The sequence below is a fragment of the Salvelinus sp. IW2-2015 genome, unplaced genomic scaffold, assembly GCF_002910315.2.
Source record: "Salvelinus sp. IW2-2015 unplaced genomic scaffold, ASM291031v2 Un_scaffold3039, whole genome shotgun sequence".
NCBI lineage: Eukaryota > Metazoa > Chordata > Actinopteri > Salmoniformes > Salmonidae > Salvelinus > Salvelinus sp. IW2-2015.
In genome coordinates this window covers 108,916-128,139 of record NW_019944331.1, presented here as the reverse complement: position 1 = coordinate 128,139, position 19,224 = coordinate 108,916, and the positions used below count along the sequence as shown (strand labels likewise).

The window sequence follows — 19,224 nt, the reverse complement described above, 5'->3', positions numbered from 1 at the left end:
TAGTGAAGATAGACAAGTGAAAGGGAGCAGAAAAGAGAAGGGAACAAAGGAGAAAAAGGGTGAGAAAAGTGAAATAGCTAATGGAAGATAAGTAAAATCAATATAAGGCACACAAGTAGAAAATAGGGAAGTGTCGAAGCGGGCCGAAGAAAAATAGAAACGGGGAGAGAATCAAAAGAGGAGGGAGGGAAGTAGGCCAGTAGGAGAAAGAAGTAGAAGTGGAGAAGAAAATGGGGCAGGAAGAGCAAAGACAAAAAAGTGAGAGAAAGTTAGTTAGAGGGAGATAGTAGTGGAAAGGAAGATAGACAAGTTAGTTGAAGGGGAGAAGGAAGCAGAAGAAGTGGAGAAGGTGGATAGAGAAGAGAAGTTAACAAGAAAAAGAAAAGTGAAAAGTGGAGGACACAGTGTTGAAATGAGAGAAGGGGACAAGTTAGCTTTGGGAAGGAGAAAAGAGGAGGTGGGAAGAAGAATTCAAGTACAAGGGAATAAACGTAAAACAAAGAGGAAAGAGATAAAGGGGAGGAAGGAAGTAGTGAAAGTGAAATAGAAACGAAAATAGATGGGAGGAGAAGAGCGAGAAAGATGAGAACAGGTAAAGGAAAAGATAGAAGAGAGATAGTAAAAAAAGCTAAGAAGAAAGAAAAAAAGAGCGAAAAGAGAGAAAAAGGGGCAAAAAAATGAAAAAATGGAGGGAAGAGAAAAGTAGTGAAAGGGAAAAGAGTTCAGTAGGTAGAAAAAGTAACGGGGGCGCGAATGGAATAGTGTAGGGAGGAACAAGGACAATGAGCAGTAGGAAAAGAAGGAAAAGTGAAGTGAGCCAAAGAGGAGAGAGAAAAGGGGAGAAAAAAAAACAGAAATGATCAGTAGTTGAAGGTGAAGGCGAAAGGTGAGGGAGGAGACTAGGAGAGGGAAAAAGTGAGAGTAAGTAAAAATAAGAGAACGAAAAGGGGAAAAGAAAGTGTAAAGTAAGGAAAGGGAAGAAGAGAAGGAAATAGTTAGGAAGAGAGAGGAAAGAGTGGGGGGAGAGTATAAGAAGAAAGGGGAGAGATGAAAGGAGAAGGAGGAGGAACGTAACGAAAAGAAAAGGACGGAATAGAAAGAACCATTGAGAAGTGAGGAAAGAGGGCAGAAATATGGAAAGTAAGGTCAAAAGATATAAAGGGAGGGGGAGAGAAAGAAAGAAGGGAGAGAGAGGGGGAAAGAGTGGAGTGCGAATATTGACCCGGATTCCAACCTATTGGGAACTCACACCTCGACTACTAAATCTGTAGTATGTGGAGTTATTAATTTTATAAATATATAATTATTTTATTTAATTTTAACTTATAATTTTTTTATTTTTTTTATTCATTGCCATTTCCCTCAACATTTAACAGGTACTGACAAAATGTGTTTTCATCTTCAGTTATCCTGAAAAAAAAGTAATAAAAAGAACCAGATCAGTATTAGTTTAACATTGTTTTACATTAAACACGAAGAGGAAGTGAGTGACATGATTTTTCAATCCTTCCCGTGGCAGTGCACATGATGACAAACAGAAGCAGATATCTGTAACAGCACCGTTTCTAGAACAACAAGAGATGTTCATGATGTTTTATAACAGACTATAGAAATTAGAATAAAGGTTAACATAAACTTATTCCTCGCTCAGTTAACTTTCATAAGAACTGTTTCAAATTAGTTTAAAATGAATCTTACCCCCATGCCTCCACCTCCGGCAAATGGTAGTATAAGTAAGACTAAAAGGTGCGACTCGACTGAAAATGAAACTTTGAACAACAGTTCATGTCAATAAACTATATTTATATTTGATGTTCACTTGGGACTGTTGAGTATTTATCAGCGTAATGCAGGTGATCTAACAGTATGTGGTGTGTCAACTTGCTTCATTAATTCAAATTAAAATCAATGAAAGAAAATGAAATGTTCAATTCACTGAGAAGTTACTTCAGAAAATGTCGCAGAATAGGTCGTGTTTGAAAAAAAAAGTTTAAGTTGTTGCTAACTCATACGGGGAGTTGAGTAGCAGGGGTCTTTCCCTCCACGGGAGTTGAGTTAGGCAGGGGTCTTTCCCTCCACGGGGGAGGTGATAGCAGGTCTTCCCTCCCACGTGGAGTTGAGGTTAGCAGGGTCGTTTCCCTCCACGGGAGTTGAGTTAGCAGGGTGCTTCCCTCCAACGGGAGTTGAGAGCAGGTGTCTTTCCCTCCACGGGGGAGTTGAGTTAGCAGGGTCTTTGCCTCAGCGGGAGTTGAGTAGCAGGGGTCTTTCCCTCCACGGGCGAGGTTGAGTTAGCAGGGTCGTTTCCCTCCACGGGGAGTTGAAGTTAGCAGGTCTTTCCCTCCACGGAGTTGCAGTAGCAGGCGGTCTTTCCTCCACGGAGTTGAGTTAGCAGGTCTTTCCCTCCACGGGAGTTGGAGTTAGCAGGGTCTTTCCCTCCACGGGAGTTGAGTTAGCAGGGTCTTCCCTCCCACGGGAGTTGGAGTGTTAGCAGGGTCTTTCCTCCTACGGAGTTGAGTTAGGCAGGGGTGTTGAGTTCCTCTCCAAAAGGAAAGCGACGTGTAGTATGTACGCAGCGACCAAATCGAAAAAATAGGTAGTAGCAAAGCCCATGTAATGCTTTGTAGTGTAGCAGTTAAAACCTTGAAATCAGCCCTTTCCTTAACCTTTTGTCAATAGGGGGGAGCTGTTAGATTAAATGTTTTTTTGTACATTGTCCAGAATTAAACTGCCTCGTACTCAATTCTGGATCGTACAATATGCATAATTATTGTTATTATTGGATAGAAAACAGTCTATATTTCTATAGGAGTTGAAATTTTGTCTCTGAGTGGTACAGACAATTTCAACAGCACTTTGCTGACAGGTTCAGATTTCAGATAATTTTACCTCTAAATCGGGCGTGTGTTATAAGGCCAAGGAATGCTATGAAGGAACGCGAGTCACTTGCCTACGTCTTCCTCTGGGTGTCTGTAACGTCATCACGTTTCAATGAGAATCGATGGACGCTTCACAGCCATTATAAATGACAATAAATGTACAGAGGACCCCTCTTTCTCAATGTGCGCCTCAAGCTTGAGGCCATCGGAACCTGTCTCGTTCCAAATCGTTTCTAACCAGGAATATTTCTCCGGTCATGTTAACAAGTGCGTTGATAGTTGTTAAAAACATCATAATGTAGTGAATTTGAAGCCTGTTTATATATCAATTTAGTATCCGATTTAGTAGCGGTATTGTTGAGGACATTTCTTTGTTTGTGCGTTCTTGAAAAGTTGACACACGTTTTAGGGATCGTCAATGGTGATGCGACATTATCGAAGGAACAGAGCCGACATCTATCGAACACCAAAAAGACGTTATTAACATAGATAAAAGGATACATTGACCCAGAGAATATGATGGGAAGAGACAGCTCAAGATAAGCAATATTTAAATTATGATAAAACCGCTGTTTCTGTCCGAAATATCTTAGAAAAGCGCATCATGTTCGCCATTTTTGTTTGGTGATAGAGCTTCACCCGTTGGCAACAAACCCTGTATTTGAAAGGTTAAGGATAATTTAAAATGTAAATCCGCGGTTGCAATTAAACGAACTAAAATCTTTGTCTTTCGATTCCGTAAACCCTGTATTAGTCAAAGATGATATGATTAGCTTTCAATTAAAACTAGATCACTCTGAATGAGCTATGAAACGTCGAGACGATATTGTATGCCTTGAGTTTCCTAGGTGATTTTTATTTGTGTAAACCACGAGGTTTTCCCTATGAGCTAAATATGCACCTTGTGTGCGGAGACAAAACGTATATGTATATTTAAAATGATTTACAGGAGTGTCATCGGAGAGAATTCTGAGAAGGTTAGTGAAAAGAATTAATATAATTTTGCGGTGATTACGTTATAGCCGCTCTTTGGCTGGAATCGATGCTCTGGAACGATTGATTCAGTGGTATCTAACTTATCGATTTATTGTGTTTTCGCTGAAAAACCAAGGCTTAAAGAGAAAAATCTGAAAATGTATGTTCTGAAATCACAAGAAAGCTGGGCGTTCTCTTTTCCAATTGCTATTGCTGAGTCTATTTTATGAAAATGTTTTATGATGAGTAACATTGGTCAATTTACACGTTGCTCATATCTATAATCTAGAGTCGATTTGTGATGGTGGGTGCAATTGTAAAGCTGTTAATATCTACCTGAAATATGCACTTTGTTCTAACAAAAACTATCCTATTACCATGAATATGTTATCAGACTTGGTCATCTTGAAGAAGTTTTTTCTTGGATTAGTGGATATCAAGTAAATCTTAGTTGAGCAATTTGTGGATAAGCACCTGAGAGGATAAGAAAACTGACTGATGGTTAGAAAATTAAAGTGGTGTGATTTTGCCTAACGTGTTTAGGCTAATGAGAATTTACATATTTTGTCTTCCCTATAACACATTTTAAAAATCTGAAAATGTGCTTTATTCACAAGATCTGTATCTTTCATTTGGTGCTTGAACTTGTGATTTAATGATATTTAGATGCATACTATCGTACTTTTGAGCTATCTAGGTATGCTAATATAGTGTGTGGGGGTGGGGGGTGCTCCCGATCCGGGTTTCTGAGGGGCAGTAAAAAAGTTAACAAGAGAAGCCATGAATAGAGTAAGAAAGAGCATAGCAACGTTAGTAATATGATCACCATGTTTTTCGATTCTAGTCCAAAGTCTAAGCATTCGTGTTAGCACTAACTGAAGGATTATTTAGTGCTTCTATACGACAGGTACCACAGTCACATGCTAAGTCTGAGACCCGAGGTCGTCTACACAACAGTGACACAGTGAGACATCATAGTACTAATGGCAACCAAAGGCTGTCTATACACATGACACAGTACATCTAGTGCGATGAACCAGGCTGTCTGATGAGCACCAATGACACAGTTACATCTACTCTATGAGACCAGGCTGTACTACATGACACAGTGCATCTGAGGTCTATGAGACCAGGCTGTCTACACACAAAAGTGACAGCAATGGCATAGTACTATTTGAGCGCAGGGCTTGTCTATACACAATATGACACAGTACATCTGTCTATGAAGACCAGGCTTGTCTGAGTTACACAATGACACAAGCTGAGCATTCTAGTCTATGAGACCCAGGGTTGCTACATGAGCACAGTACAATCTAGTGCGCCCCCCCGCGCCCCGCCCACCCCCCCCGCCCGAGCCCCCCCCTTATGGGGGAGGAAAGAAAGGGGGAAGAAGAAGTACAAGCAGGAAGAGGGACCAGGCTGGCTACACACATGGAACACAGTAGCAATCTAGTCTATGGAACCAAGGCTTCACATGAGCACCAGTGCATCTAGTCTATGTGACCAGGCGTCTACACACAGTACATCTAGGCTGAGACCAGGCTGGTCTACATGACACAGTGCATCTGTCTATAGACGAAAGCGTCTACATGACACAGTGCATCTAGTCGTATGAGGACCAGGCTGTCTACATAACACGAGTGCATCTAGTCTATGTTGAGTACCAGGCTGTCTACAGCGACAGTACATCTAGCTCTAATGAGACCAGCTGTCACATGACACAGTGCATCTGAGTCTACTGAGACGCAGGCTATGTCTACAAGAAACACAGTGCAATCTAGTCTATGAGACGCAGGCTGTCTACATGAGCACAGTGCATCTTAGTCTATGTGACCAGGCTGTCACATAGACACAGTACATCTGAGGCTATGAGAAAACATATTGCCGCGCAACCTGTCACATCGAGAGAGTGCGAGTTTGGAAAAATGTAGCTATTATTATTATACAGGACAGTAAAACAAAAAAGTTTGAAACATGAGCGGGCTAATTGTGTTTTTGTTATTGTTCGCTTAGCTTGCGTTTTTGAACGTTATTATTTTGTAACATTATGTTGCCGCCTACCGTCTCTCATGACCCAAAAATAATTTCTAGACATCAGCGACTGTGCATATCCTCACCACAGTACTGAGCAGAATTCTCTGTTTTCCTATTCACGACTCAATATCTTATGCTATTCACTCGAAGTCGTGGGAAGTAAGAAAGCTAAGCGAACGAACACCAACATCACAGTACAGCTGGCCTGTTATGACTCTGTATCGGCAGGATAGAACAGCGGACTCTGGTAAGACAAGGGTGGCTGGTTTATACGCTGTGTATCGGCAGGATAGAACAGCGGATCTGGTAAACAAGGGGTGCTGGTTATACGCTGTATCGCCAGCGATATGACAGCAGCGTGCCTGGTAAGACAAGGGCGATGGGCTGTATAATAGGCGCGATACGCTGTACCGGCAGGATAGAACAGCAGCGTCTGGTAAGACAAGGGGTGGCTGGTTATACACTGTACCGGCAGGATAGAACAGTGGCGTCTGGTAAGACAAGGGGTGGCTGGTTATACACTGTACCGGTAGGATAGACCAGCAGCGTCTGGTAAGACAAGGGGCGGCTGGTTATACGATGTACCGGCAGGATATAACAGCGGCGTCTGGTAAGACAAGGGGCGGCGGTCTATGTATGTTTGTAAACAACAGCTGGTGCATGATATCTAAGGAAGTCTCAAGGTTTTGCTCACCTGAGGTAGAGTTTCTCATGATAAGCTGTAGACCACACTATCTACCTAGAGAGTTTTCATCTGTATTATTTGAATCTGTTTACATACCACTACATTCAGAGGCTGGCACTAACACATCATTGAATGAGGTGTATTCCTCCATAAGCAAACAAGAAAACGTTCACCCAGAGGCAGCGCTACTAGTAGCCGGGGACTTTAATGCAGGGAAACATAAATCCGTTTTACCAAATGTCTATCAGCATGTTAAATGTGCAAACAGAGGGAAAACTCTAGACCACCTATACTCCAAAAACAAAGCTCTCCCTCGCCCTCCATTTGGCAAATCTGACCATAATCCTATCCTCCTGATTCCTGCTTACAAGCAAAAATTAAAGCAGCAGTGACTAGATCAATAAAAATGTGTTCAGATGAAGCAGATTCTAAACTACAGGTCAGTTTTGCTAGCACAGACTGGAATTTGTTCTGGGATTCCTCCGATGGCATTGAGGAGAACACCACATCAGTCATTGGTTTCATCAATAAGTGCATCGATGACCTCGTCCCCACAGTGACCGTACGTACATACCCCAACCAGAAACCATGGATTACAGGCAGCATCCACACCGCGCTAAAGGTTAGAGCTGCCGCTTTCAAGGAGCGGGACTCTAACCCGGAAGCCTATAAGAAATCCCGCTATGCCCTCCGACGAACCATCAAACAGGCAAAGCATCAATACAGGACTAAGATGGAATCGTACTACACCGGCTCTGAAGCTCGTCGGATGTGGAAGGGCTTGCAAACCATTACAGACAACAAGGGAAATCACAGCGGAAAGCTACCCAGTGACACGAGCCTACCAGATGAGCTAAACTACTTCTATGCTCGCTTCGAGGCATATAACAATGAAAAATGCATGAGAGCACCAGCTGTTCCAGAAGACTGTGTGATCACGCTCTGCGCAGCTGATGATAGTAAGAACTTTAAACAGGTCAACATTCACAAGGCCACAGGGCCAGATGGATTACCAGGACGTTTACTGCGAGCATGCGCTGACCAACTGGCAAACGTCTTCCCTGGCATTTTCAACCTCTCCCTGTCCGAGTCTGTAATACCAACAGGTTTAAGCAGACCACCATAGTCCCTGTGCCAAAGACACTGAGGTAACCTGCCTAAACGACTACCGACCCGTAGCACTCATGTCTGTATCCATGAAGTGCATTGAAAGGCTGGTCATGGCTCACATCAACACCATCATCCCAGAAACCCTAGACCCACTCCAATTTGCATACCGCCCCAACAGATCTACAGATGATGCAAYCTCCATTGCACTCCACACTGCCCTTTCCCACCTGGATAAAAGGAACACCTATGTGAGAATGCTATTCATTGACTACAGACAACAGCTCAGCTAATGACCCTGGGACTAAACGCCTCCCTCTGCAACTGGATCCTGGACTTCCTKACAATCGGTAACAGGTAGGTAGCAACACATCCGCCACGCTGATCATCAACACAAGGGCCTCTCAGGGGTTTCGTGCTCAGTCCCCTCCTGTACTCCCTGTTCACTCWTGACTGCACGGCCAGGTACAACTCCAACACCATCATTAAATTTGCCTAAATTTGCCTGATAACCGACAACGACGAGGCAGCCTATAGGGAGGAGGTCAGAGACCTGGCCATGTGGTGCCAGGACAAAAAACCTCTCCCTCAACGTGATCAAGACAAATGGGAGATGATTGTGGACTACAGGAATAAGAGGACCGACCACTCCCCCATTCTCATTGTCATGACGTTGGGTTGGGGGTAGGTTTATGACAGTCATAAATACCTCTTTCCCCCTTTTTCTCTCTCCCTACTATAACTGATGTGACATAAAAAAAAACCTTGGTTAACATAGAGATTCTGGGTAACATCAGAAGTTGGGGGAAATGAACTATATTCTGGTAACCCGACCAACTGAACATATGTGGTGGTACTTAAGGTATATTATGTCAGTTCGGTTGCCCTCTGACACATTCTCATCAATGATAGAATGACATAAGCTCTACTGTGGAAAGTCTAAACGTCAGAGGTATCGGATTCACTTGGAATTGTTGTTTAATTCAAATGTTTGAATATGACATTATTTGTGAAGAGGTGAAATGTAATTTTAGCTTCCAAATGAGAGATCTGTGCTTTCATAAGTTTTCCTCTGCTCACAGTGGTCCGCCCCTGTGAAGAGGCATGGGNTGACTGCACGGCCAGGTACAACTCCAACACCATCATTAAATTTGCCTAAATTTGCCTGATAACCGACAACGACGAGGCAGCCTATAGGGAGGAGGTCAGAGACCTGGCCATGTGGTGCCAGGACAAAAAACCTCTCCCTCAACGTGATCAAGACAAATGGGAGATGATTGTGGACTACAGGAATAAGAGGACCGACCACTCCCCCATTCTCATTGTCATGACGTTGGGTTGGGGGTAGGTTTATGACAGTCATAAATACCTCTTTCCCCCTTTTTCTCTCTCCCTACTATAACTGATGTGACATAAAAAAAAACCTTGGTTAACATAGAGATTCTGGGTAACATCAGAAGTTGGGGGAAATGAACTATATTCTGGTAACCCGACCAACTGAACATATGTGGTGGTACTTAAGGTATATTATGTCAGTTCGGTTGCCCTCTGACACATTCTCATCAATGATAGAATGACATAAGCTCTACTGTGGAAAGTCTAAACGTCAGAGGTATCGGATTCACTTGGAATTGTTGTTTAATTCAAATGTTTGAATATGACATTATTTGTGAAGAGGTGAAATGTAATTTTAGCTTCCAAATGAGAGATCTGTGCTTTCATAAGTTTTCCTCTGCTCACAGTGGTCCGCCCCTGTGAAGAGGCATGGGCTAATAGACTTTTCAGACACACCCCTCTCCCTCCACTATATAAAGCCACGAACCAGAATATAACTTTCTGTTCCGGGTACTCTAGGATGACGATCCAGTGTCAGAATGGTTCAGATAATAACTATAGATGAAGCCAACATCAGCATGGACTTTGATTGTGAATGGTATGAACTTTGAACTCGTATTCACTAYAGAAGTGATATCTCCTAGCCTTTGAGTTAGCAACAGCTAAACGCAGGTTCGGAAGGACAGTCCAAGTATCCCGTCTAATACACACAACGTTCCCGTGACTACCAGAGACATTCTTCAAAGGACAGAGGACTCGGGTTGGCGACACGGGCCATCTACCACCAACCTACGGAAGCGCAGCTCAGAGTAAATATTCATTGCATTTTCCTCTTCAAATGGGCGGTAATTTAGAATGTATAAGATACTGTATTTACGATAGTACAGCTCGCCTATGTTCAAGTCTCCCGCTCTTCCACTAGGACTCAGCCCCTTTCCTTTGTGTAACAAGCTGTCATATCTATTCCGCCCGCTAGGGACGTTTTTCTGTGTGAAGTAATTTGTGATCAAGTTATGAGTTAATTGTATATGTGTGATTCTGTGTGATTAGTTAGGTATTTAGTAAATAAATGATTAAACCCAATTTTGTATTGCTGGTTCAACTTGTTAGCCAGGATTCTTGCAGATAATCAAGGACTTACAACTTTCAGATGAGACTGAATAAAATGACGATTAATGTGACTGCTATTTAGTAAAATATTACTAAATCTATAAGAGTTTATTCGAAAGATAACAGCTCTATAAATATTCTTTCGTGGTGTCCCTCTCTAGTTAATTCATATTTGCATGATTAGTTCAATCAGGTAATATTAATTACGGAGAAATTATTTTATAGAATAGCATGTCATAGCAATYAATCTGGCATAGTCAAAGACACGACATCATCGATGCAGTGGAGCAGGTTGAGAGCGAGAGTGTCCACATCACCAACAAACTAACATGGTCCAAGCACACCAAGACAGTCCTGAAGAGGGCACAACAAAACACATTCCCCCTCAGGAGACTGAAAATATTTGGCAAGGGTCCTCAGATCCTCAAAATGTACTACAGCTGCACCATCGAGAGCATCCTGACTGTTGCTCACTGCCTGTATGGCAACTGCTCGACGTCCGACACAAGGCACTACAGAGGGTAGTGCCAAAACATCACTGCCATCCAGGACCTCTATACCAGGCGGTGTCAGAGGAAGGCCCTAAAAATGTCAAGGACCCCAGCCACCCTAGACTTAGACTGTTATCTCTGCTACCCACGGCAAGTGGTACCAAGAGCCCAAGTCTAGGTCCAAGAGACTTCTAAACAGCTTCACCCCCAAGCCATAAGACTCTTGAACTCTTGCAAATGACTACCCAGACTATTTGCAGTGCGCCAACACCCCCCCCCCCCCCCCCCCTCTTTTCACCACTGCTACTCTCTGTTGTATCATCAAGCATAGTCACTTTAATAACTCTACCTACATGTACATACTACCTCAACTAACCGATGCCCCCCCATTGACTCTGTATCGGTCCCCCCTGTATATAGTCCGCTATGTTATTTCACTGCTGCTCTTTAATTACTTGTTACTTTTATCTCTTATATTATCTGTGTTTTTAAACTGCATTGTTGGTTAGGGGCTCGTAAGTAAGCATTTCATGTAGGTCTACACCTTGTTGTTTTTGGCACATGTGACTAATACATTTGATTTGAGTTCACTACTAGCTCAGCCTGGTAATAAACACAGTGTAGTTTTTCTCTGTTAAGTCAAACAGCAGTTACCTTGCAGCTATCAGATCATCTAAAAGTAGCCAGTTCCGGTTCTGCTTGCTCTACGTCTGGAGAAAGAGTACGACTTTTGCTTGTGAGACTTTTAATAGGGTCAAAAGGGAATGAAAGTATTATAGAGTATTTTTTTTTCAGTGTCCTCGCGGACATCTGCCGAATACCTGCCCTGCCGTTAAAAAGGATGGAAAACAGTGCCTGACAGGCGGGCAGAGGACACTGTCTAGCTGTGCGCTCCCGCCTTCCGATGGGCACAGCAGGTGGAGGCTTGGGCCGAGGAGCACTGTCTACTGGCGCTCCCGCTTCCCGATGGCACAGCAGGTGTGGAGGCTGGGCAGAGGACACTGTCTACTGGTCGCCTCCGCTCCCGATGGCAGCAGCAGGTGGGAGGCTGGGGCAGAGGACACTGTCTACTGGTCGCGTCCCGCTATCCCGTATGCGATCACAGCAGGTGGGAGGCCGCAGCTGCGGGCACCATTGTTGGTATGTTCAAGCCTCTCTAAGCCTGTGCTTAGGTTAGGTGCGTAGCACGGTTTTGTGCTAGTTAGCAAGCACATGTGTCGCCCTGCCTTCCCTAAGCGTATTACCGGAAAGAAAAAAAATGTTCCCAACTGGTGGGGCATAATGACACTGTCTACCAATTGTCCCCTCCTCTCGCTAGCACAGCAGAGTGGGAGGCTGGAACGACACCGTGTGTTAGCTAGCTTGCTAGTTAGGGACACTGTGTGCTAGCTAGCATGCTAGTTAGCTGGCTAGCATAGAGTGTTTTTCTCTCCAGCCTGCCAAACACCTGCACTCCCCGTTGTTAACAGAACTGAGGGAAAACGGTGCCCGATAGGTGGGACACACTGTCTACCGGTGTACAACTAGCTAGCTACCGTTGTTGCCCCGTCTCTTCTTCTGTGGGGTTTATCAGCGACATGTTTTTAAACTTCCCATGCAGTCATAGGTGACCCGATTCAGGAAGCACATGTCACAAGTCACGACTTCACAGGAGAGCCGATTGATAAAAAATATTTATTTTAGCTGGCTGGCTCATTAGCTAACGTTACATGACGTGTGTGAACTTACTCTTTGTTTACCTAGCTATGTTCATTTTTTTACCTAGCTAGCTATGTCTTTATGTCTTAAGCTAAAGTCTACTGTTAGCTAGCTAGCTAATGTTAGCTGGCTGGCTTCCTAGCTGACATCATTATTCGTATTCCAGAGCCATTTGCTTTTCTAGTTAGAGCCTAACATTGAACCTGGTATGTTAGCTCCCAGCACTGTGGCATTGTTGGCACTGTTCATTGTTGTTTAACTAGCTAAAGTTAGCTGGCAGGCTCATTAGCTAACGTTACGTGACATGTGTACCACAACCGTTAAATATGGTCGGGGCCAGTAAACATCTGCAAAAAAGCGTAATGAAATTGTTGCCAGCAGATGTTATCCATAGGTAAATAAATCATCGGCCAGAGCGTCAATTGTGCGCTCCGAGAACGAAACGAGATGGGTAGGGCTAAAGCGTAAGAGGGTGTGAACGATGCTGAATGGGTGTAGACAAAGAAGAGCTCTTCACTAGATACCAAAACATTCAAAGGCCATTTTCTCAAAAGTGAGTTTACAAGTTGGTCTACTTTCAAAGCAATTACTTTCCCATTGTTGCTCAAATGCAGTGTATGATATACCATTTTTGTAGCTCTGAGTCTCTGCTTTCATGCAATATAAAAAACACAATTTCAAATTTTGCTACATAAGACCGAATCCAGGTGGTGAGTCTCATATGATGACAAACACAAGCAGTATCTTTAACAGCACCGTTTCTAGACAGACAACAGAGGATGTTTTGATAAACAGACTATTAGAATTAGATTATATATTATAACAAACTTTACCTTTTCAGATAACTTTCATAAAAAATAGTCAAAATGAAAATCTTACCCCCATTTTATGCTCCACCACAATTAAAATTTTATCAAATGACATTTGATAAAATGTCAATGTGAACAGAAACAAATTGTGAAATGTATTCATTTGGGATCTGGTGTTCACTTGGGAATCTCTTTCTTATTGGTCTATTGACTCATTTTGCAGGCCAAAACTCCATCCTGAAATTCCATTTCAAAACTCCACCCGTAAAAAAATCAACTCAAACTCTACACCAACTCCACTCCAAAACTCCATCCCAAAACTCCATCCTAAAACAGGCAGAAATTTCCAGAGCTCTTTTTTACCCCCTTTTTACCCCAAGGCTCGAGAGGCAAAGGCTGAGTCATGAGTCTTCCGAAACATGACTAGCCAAACTGCGTTTCTTAACACAAACTTTACCTCTTCAGTTAACTTTCATAAGAAATGCTCAAATTTAAAAGTATTTTACCCCTATTTTGTGTTCCACCTCCACAATTATAAGTATTAAAAACACTAGATAAGATGTCAATGTGAACTAATTTGTAAATTGCACTCATTTGGGATCTGGTGTTACACTCAAAGGACATTATCATAATTTCCTCAATTTCTATTATTCCAGTATTATTCCAACCTCATAGTGTGGAAATATATATATATATATATACACACACCAGTTATGCTAATTTGGATCGTTTTTGTATTTATACTTTTTCATAACGACACCTACAAGTTTGATGTCAGACTACAATATAATGTTCATGATGTCAATGTGACAACTGTCTCCAGACATGTCAAGAGATGTAGTATAAACCAGTCTTTAGTCTTGATATCTTTGGTTGTTTACTACACTACTGTACTCCCTCTGTTTAGCACATGGCCTCACATGTGAATCCTTAAAGAGATGGGTTGGGTCGATACTGAATGGGGGTAGACAAAGAAGAGCTCTCCAGTAGGTGTACCAAAACATTCAAGGCCCATTACCTCAAGTGGTATTACAAGTTTATCAACTTTCAAAGCAGAATTACTTTCCCATTGTTCTTCAAATGTAGTGTATGATAAACCATTTTCTAGCTCTGAGTCTCTACTTTTATTCAATGTAAAAAACCCAATTTCTAATATTGATACATAAGACCGAATCGAGCCGGTCGGTCCCAGTTGTCGTCTCATTGTTCCTTAGGGAGCTCGTTCTATAACACAGACGTGGGTGATTTCTGTCCCAGGTAGATGCAAAGATCTGGTAACTTCCCAAAAATTATTTGAAAAGAATCAGGAAGGAATAAGATTTTTTTGGGCCCCAACCTGTTACTCAATCATTGAAACGTTTTGATATTTTTATGCAGGGACATAAAACGCCAGGCCCGATTCAGATCTAGTGTGATTGAGGCATAAATATCAGCTTTAGGCAACTGTTTTGGCCCGATTCAGATCTAGTGTGATTGAGGCATAAATAGCAGCTTTAGACAACTGTTTTGGCTCTGGCTCTAACGCTACACCAACTGTGGAAAGCTGTTAGATAGCAATATGATGTTGCTATTGTTACAGCACTATTTACATCATTTAGCAGACACTCTTATCCAGAGCTCGGGTTAAGTGTCTTGTTCAAGGGCACATTGACAGACTTTTCACATCATTTGTTCGGGGATTAGATCCAGAGACCTTTCATTTACTTACCCAACGCTCTAGGCTACCTGCTGCCCTATCTGACAGAAAGCTAGAGGCTAAGGTTGGATGCTAGACCTGAACTGGCTGTGGTAGCTACTAGCTAGCTAGTTCATTCACCTCAGTCGAGACGGGATGAACCATTACAACACTAACGTTACATGTCAGTTTGAGATGGMAGACGTTTTACATGCACCCAGACTATTGTGTTTTTTTGTTCGCTTATTGGCATTTGCAACAGTCGAGACGGGATGAAACATTAGCTAACGTTAAATGTCAGTTTCACTACTAGCTCAACAGTGGGAATAAACACTAGTGTAGTTTTTTTCTGTTGAGTCAATCAGTTACCTTGCCAGCTACATCAGCCAATTTAAGACTAGCTGGTTTCTGCTCTGCTTGCTTTTACAACAGAGAAAAGTACGACCTTTGCTTGTGAGACTTTTGAATTTGGGTCAAAAGGGTAATAAAAGTATTATCGGACAATTTTTTTTTTTTGTACAGTGTCCTTCACGACCACCTGCACTCACTGTCATTAACAGAACTGTGGGAAAAATGCGCCTGTCAGGCTGGGGCAGAGGACACTGTCTACCGGTCGCTCCCGCATCCTGATGGCACAGCAGGTGGGAGGCTGCAGCGACACCATGTTCTAGCTAACCAGCTAGCTTGCTAGTTAGCTAAACTTTGTGCTAGCTTGCTAGTTAGCAAGCACATGGTATCACCCTGCCTCTCTACTGCTGTGTATCAGAGAAAACCGTGCCCAACAGGAAGGGGCGAAGGACACTGTCTACCTGTCACCCCCGCCTCCCGCAAGCAGAGCAGGTGGGAGGCTTGAGATACACAGTGTGTTAGCTAACTTGCTAGCTTGCTAGTTAGGGACACCGTGTGCTAGCTAGCTAGCATGCTAGCAGAGAGTGTCCTTCGCTCCCGCCTGCCAAACATCTGCACTTGCCTTCTGTAATAGACCTAGAGAAAAACAGTGGCTGACCGGCGGGACGAAGGACACTGTCTACCAGTTTAGGGCTAGCTATCTACCGTTGTCACCTCCGCCTCGGTGACATGTTTTTAATCTTCTCGTGCATTTATATGATAAACACAAGCAGTATCTTAAACAGCACCGTTTTAAGGCAGATGATGTTCATGATCGTTTGATAAACAGACTTTTGATACTTAATTAAAATGGGGGGAAATTACATGATACCTTAAGTTATTACATTATGTGTTATTACAGTAATTATTGGTTATTACATTATAATTTGCAGTATGCCTGTCGGGCCCTTCACTCCTAGTGCCACTGACAAGGGGCCAATGTGTCACTAGAGGCAGGACTGATAACCTAAAAACTGTCTAATGTTGAATGTCCAAGCCAGTATCAAGGATTTACTGCTCAATTTATTCCGTATACTTTGACTTGTCTAGTCATTCCATAAATGTTTTTGTGTATTGTACCTTGACTAATCAAATTCTTCCATGTATTAAAACAACAGTTTGGTGTGTTATTAATTGATCAATCAAGTCATTCTGTACATTTCACCTTTTTTATTTACAATATTAACCTGACATCATTCCATAAAAAACGTTCTGTCAGATCCATCATCCCTTCTGTTTAGCCAGATAATACTTCCTGCTGACCAGCGAATCACATCAAAGTGCTCTTTGCTGCCTGGTGTGCTCTCTCGGGAGGCCACCCCTATGATCAAAAGACCTTGAAAAAACAAATATACAACAACATATGTCAATTTTGCTCACTGGGATTCTTCCAAATCTCCTTTACTTGAACTTGAGCGAAGCCTGGGCATCGAAGGATACTGCTGTGGAGCCCTGGTTGGTGGTGATCAGGGGTCAATGCTGTTTCACATTGACGTTGCATGTGGAGCCCTGGTTGGTGGTGATCAGGGGTCAATGCTGTTTCACATTGACGTTGCCACAGGATCCTGGATGGTACATCCTGAATGAGAAGAATCAGAGGAGGTTGGTTAGGTTGGAAATGTCATCAGCTGTAACATTGTCTCAACAGTGATGAATACCAAGTGCTGTACAGGACATTCAGATAGTACTGAAGCTTTGTGATGGGAAGATGTGGCTGTTACTGCAGTGGTGTGGAGGCTGCATTGTGGGGCCTGGTGGACTGACAGAGTTGGTGGGATGAGATGGAGGAGTCTGGAGGTCAAAACATGATGAACAAACAAAACAAGAAAACATCAGAAATACTGATTTAACTGTTAAAGTCTCAGATATATGTCAGGAATACTTTAGACACAGTTTGTTATGATAAAACAACATTTACAACAGGTATAACTGGGTTCAGCTGGATTAGACTGAATTAAAGGATGGTTGACCCAATGCAATGTGTAGAGCAGTTGTGTTCCTTGTTGGCAGTGGAAGCTGGAACACACATCACCCCAATCATCACACCTACAGACATTCTTGCTATGTGTGTCCACGGTCGCTTGTATGGAGACGCAGTGGAAGCTGGAACACACATTCATACACCTACCAGAACAATTCTGCTACTGTGTGTCACGTCGTTGTATGGGACCAAAGCACAGCGTGGTAAGCGTACATTCTTATTTATAAAGAAAGCAACACTGAACAAACTAACAAAACAACAAAACGAACGTAAAAGCAATACGGATACAGGCAACACGCAGACAGGTCAACTAATACGCAGACAGGCATACTAAACATAGAATAGAAACCCACAAAATACCCAAGGGAATATGGGTAACCTAAGTATGGTCCCCAATCAGAGACAACGATAAACAGCTGCCTCTGAGAACCAATTCAAGGCCACCATAACATTTACATAAACCTAGACTGTGATGCTCAATACCCTCGCGTTAGGCGGCATATTCTGAACTTGAGTATCTACAAGAACCCGGCTACAAGCCATGATTCAAATATCGATATTACTTCAGCTCTCCTCTCGGTCATTTTTAGGGGCACCACTAGACCTTCCTAAAGCCACAAATCACTGATAATTGGAGGAGAAAATAGTCAGACTAATACACTAAAGGCGTGTCATGGGGAAGCAGTGACAATTTGGGTCTAGTCAAGTTCTTTATGTTCCTCTAGAGCCTCTCTCAGGGAATGTGTCAGTGTAACAGAGGTAGTATCACGTTGACGTCACTGGAGAAGAATCTGTACTTACCTGATCTGTGGCCTCGCCTGGTTCCTCCCAGAAGCGGAGGTGGAACAACGTGGTGGATAATGGGGGGGAGGGTGATACCAGCCGCTCAACAACAGACCAACAGGCAGTTCTGGGAAACAGATGAACATTTCTGAGAAGTCACACCCCTACCTTTGTCTTGACATATAAATTATTGTTTGGTTTTGTACAAGCTGTGGTATATAGATGCAGAATCCAGTGGGGTGAATAAACCTGGTTTGAGCTTTTCTCTGCATTCGTCACACAGTGACACAGTGCATCTAGTCTATGAGACCAGGCTGTCTACACACAGTGACACAGTGCATCTAGTCTATGAGACCAGGCTGTCTACACAGTGACACAGTACATCTAATCTATGAGACCAGGCTGTCTACACACAGTGACACAGTACATCTAGCCCCACAAGAGAAAAAGAGATGTCTATAGTTTCTTCCTGACATAGGGGACGCCTGGCGCCAGAGTTATACTGCTGTGTTGTCCGCATCTCTAAACATGTCTATGAGTTTCTTCCTTTACATAGGGACGCCTGGCGCCCAGAGTTTATCCTGCTGTGTTACTCATTTTTGCAGCTGTATTTTTGGTTTCTACCGTCAGTCTCTCAGTTTGTATTCCTTTTCCTGTGTTAGGTCTGCAGCTACTAGTATTTTCTTTAATATTAGTCTAGCTGACAGTTTATATTTTTATTATTGCTGCTCTTTCATTTATGAACTTCCTGATTTTGTTCTATTGATATCCACCCTGTTTCCCTCCTATTGATATCCACCCTGTTCCTCCTATTGATATCCACCCTGTTCCCTCCTGTTGATATCCACCTCTGTTTCCCTCCTATTGATATCCACCCTGTTCCCTCCTATTGATATCCACTCTGTTCCTCCTATTGATATCCACCTGTCCCTCCTATTGATATCACCTGTTCCTTCCTATTGATATCCACCCTGTTCCTCCTATTGATATCCACCCTGTTCCCTCCTATTTGATATCCACCCTGTTTCCCTCCTATTTATATCCACCCTGTTCCCTCCTATTGATATCCACCCTGTTCCTCCTATTGATATCCATCATGTTCCTCCTATTGATATCCACCCTGTTCCCTCCTATTGATATCCACCCTGTTCCCTCCTATTGATATCCACCCTGTCCCTCCTATTGATATCCACCCTGTTTCTCCTATTGATATCCCCCTGTTCTCCTATGATATCCACTGTTCCCTCCTATTGATATCCATGTTATTTTCCTTTCTCT

General features: G+C 42.9%; 1 long non-coding RNA gene across 1 annotated transcript; it reads right to left on the bottom strand.

Moving 5' to 3' along the window:
• Positions 1–16,298: 16,298 nt before the first annotated feature.
• Positions 16,299–18,352, bottom strand: LOC139025664 (uncharacterized). The gene is made up of 3 exons (XR_011477275.1): positions 17,965–18,352; positions 16,853–16,973; positions 16,299–16,761 (listed from the first exon to the last, which is right to left on the bottom strand). It is a non-coding gene; the product is annotated as an uncharacterized lncRNA (long non-coding RNA).
• Between the last annotated feature and the right edge of the window lie 872 nt (positions 18,353–19,224).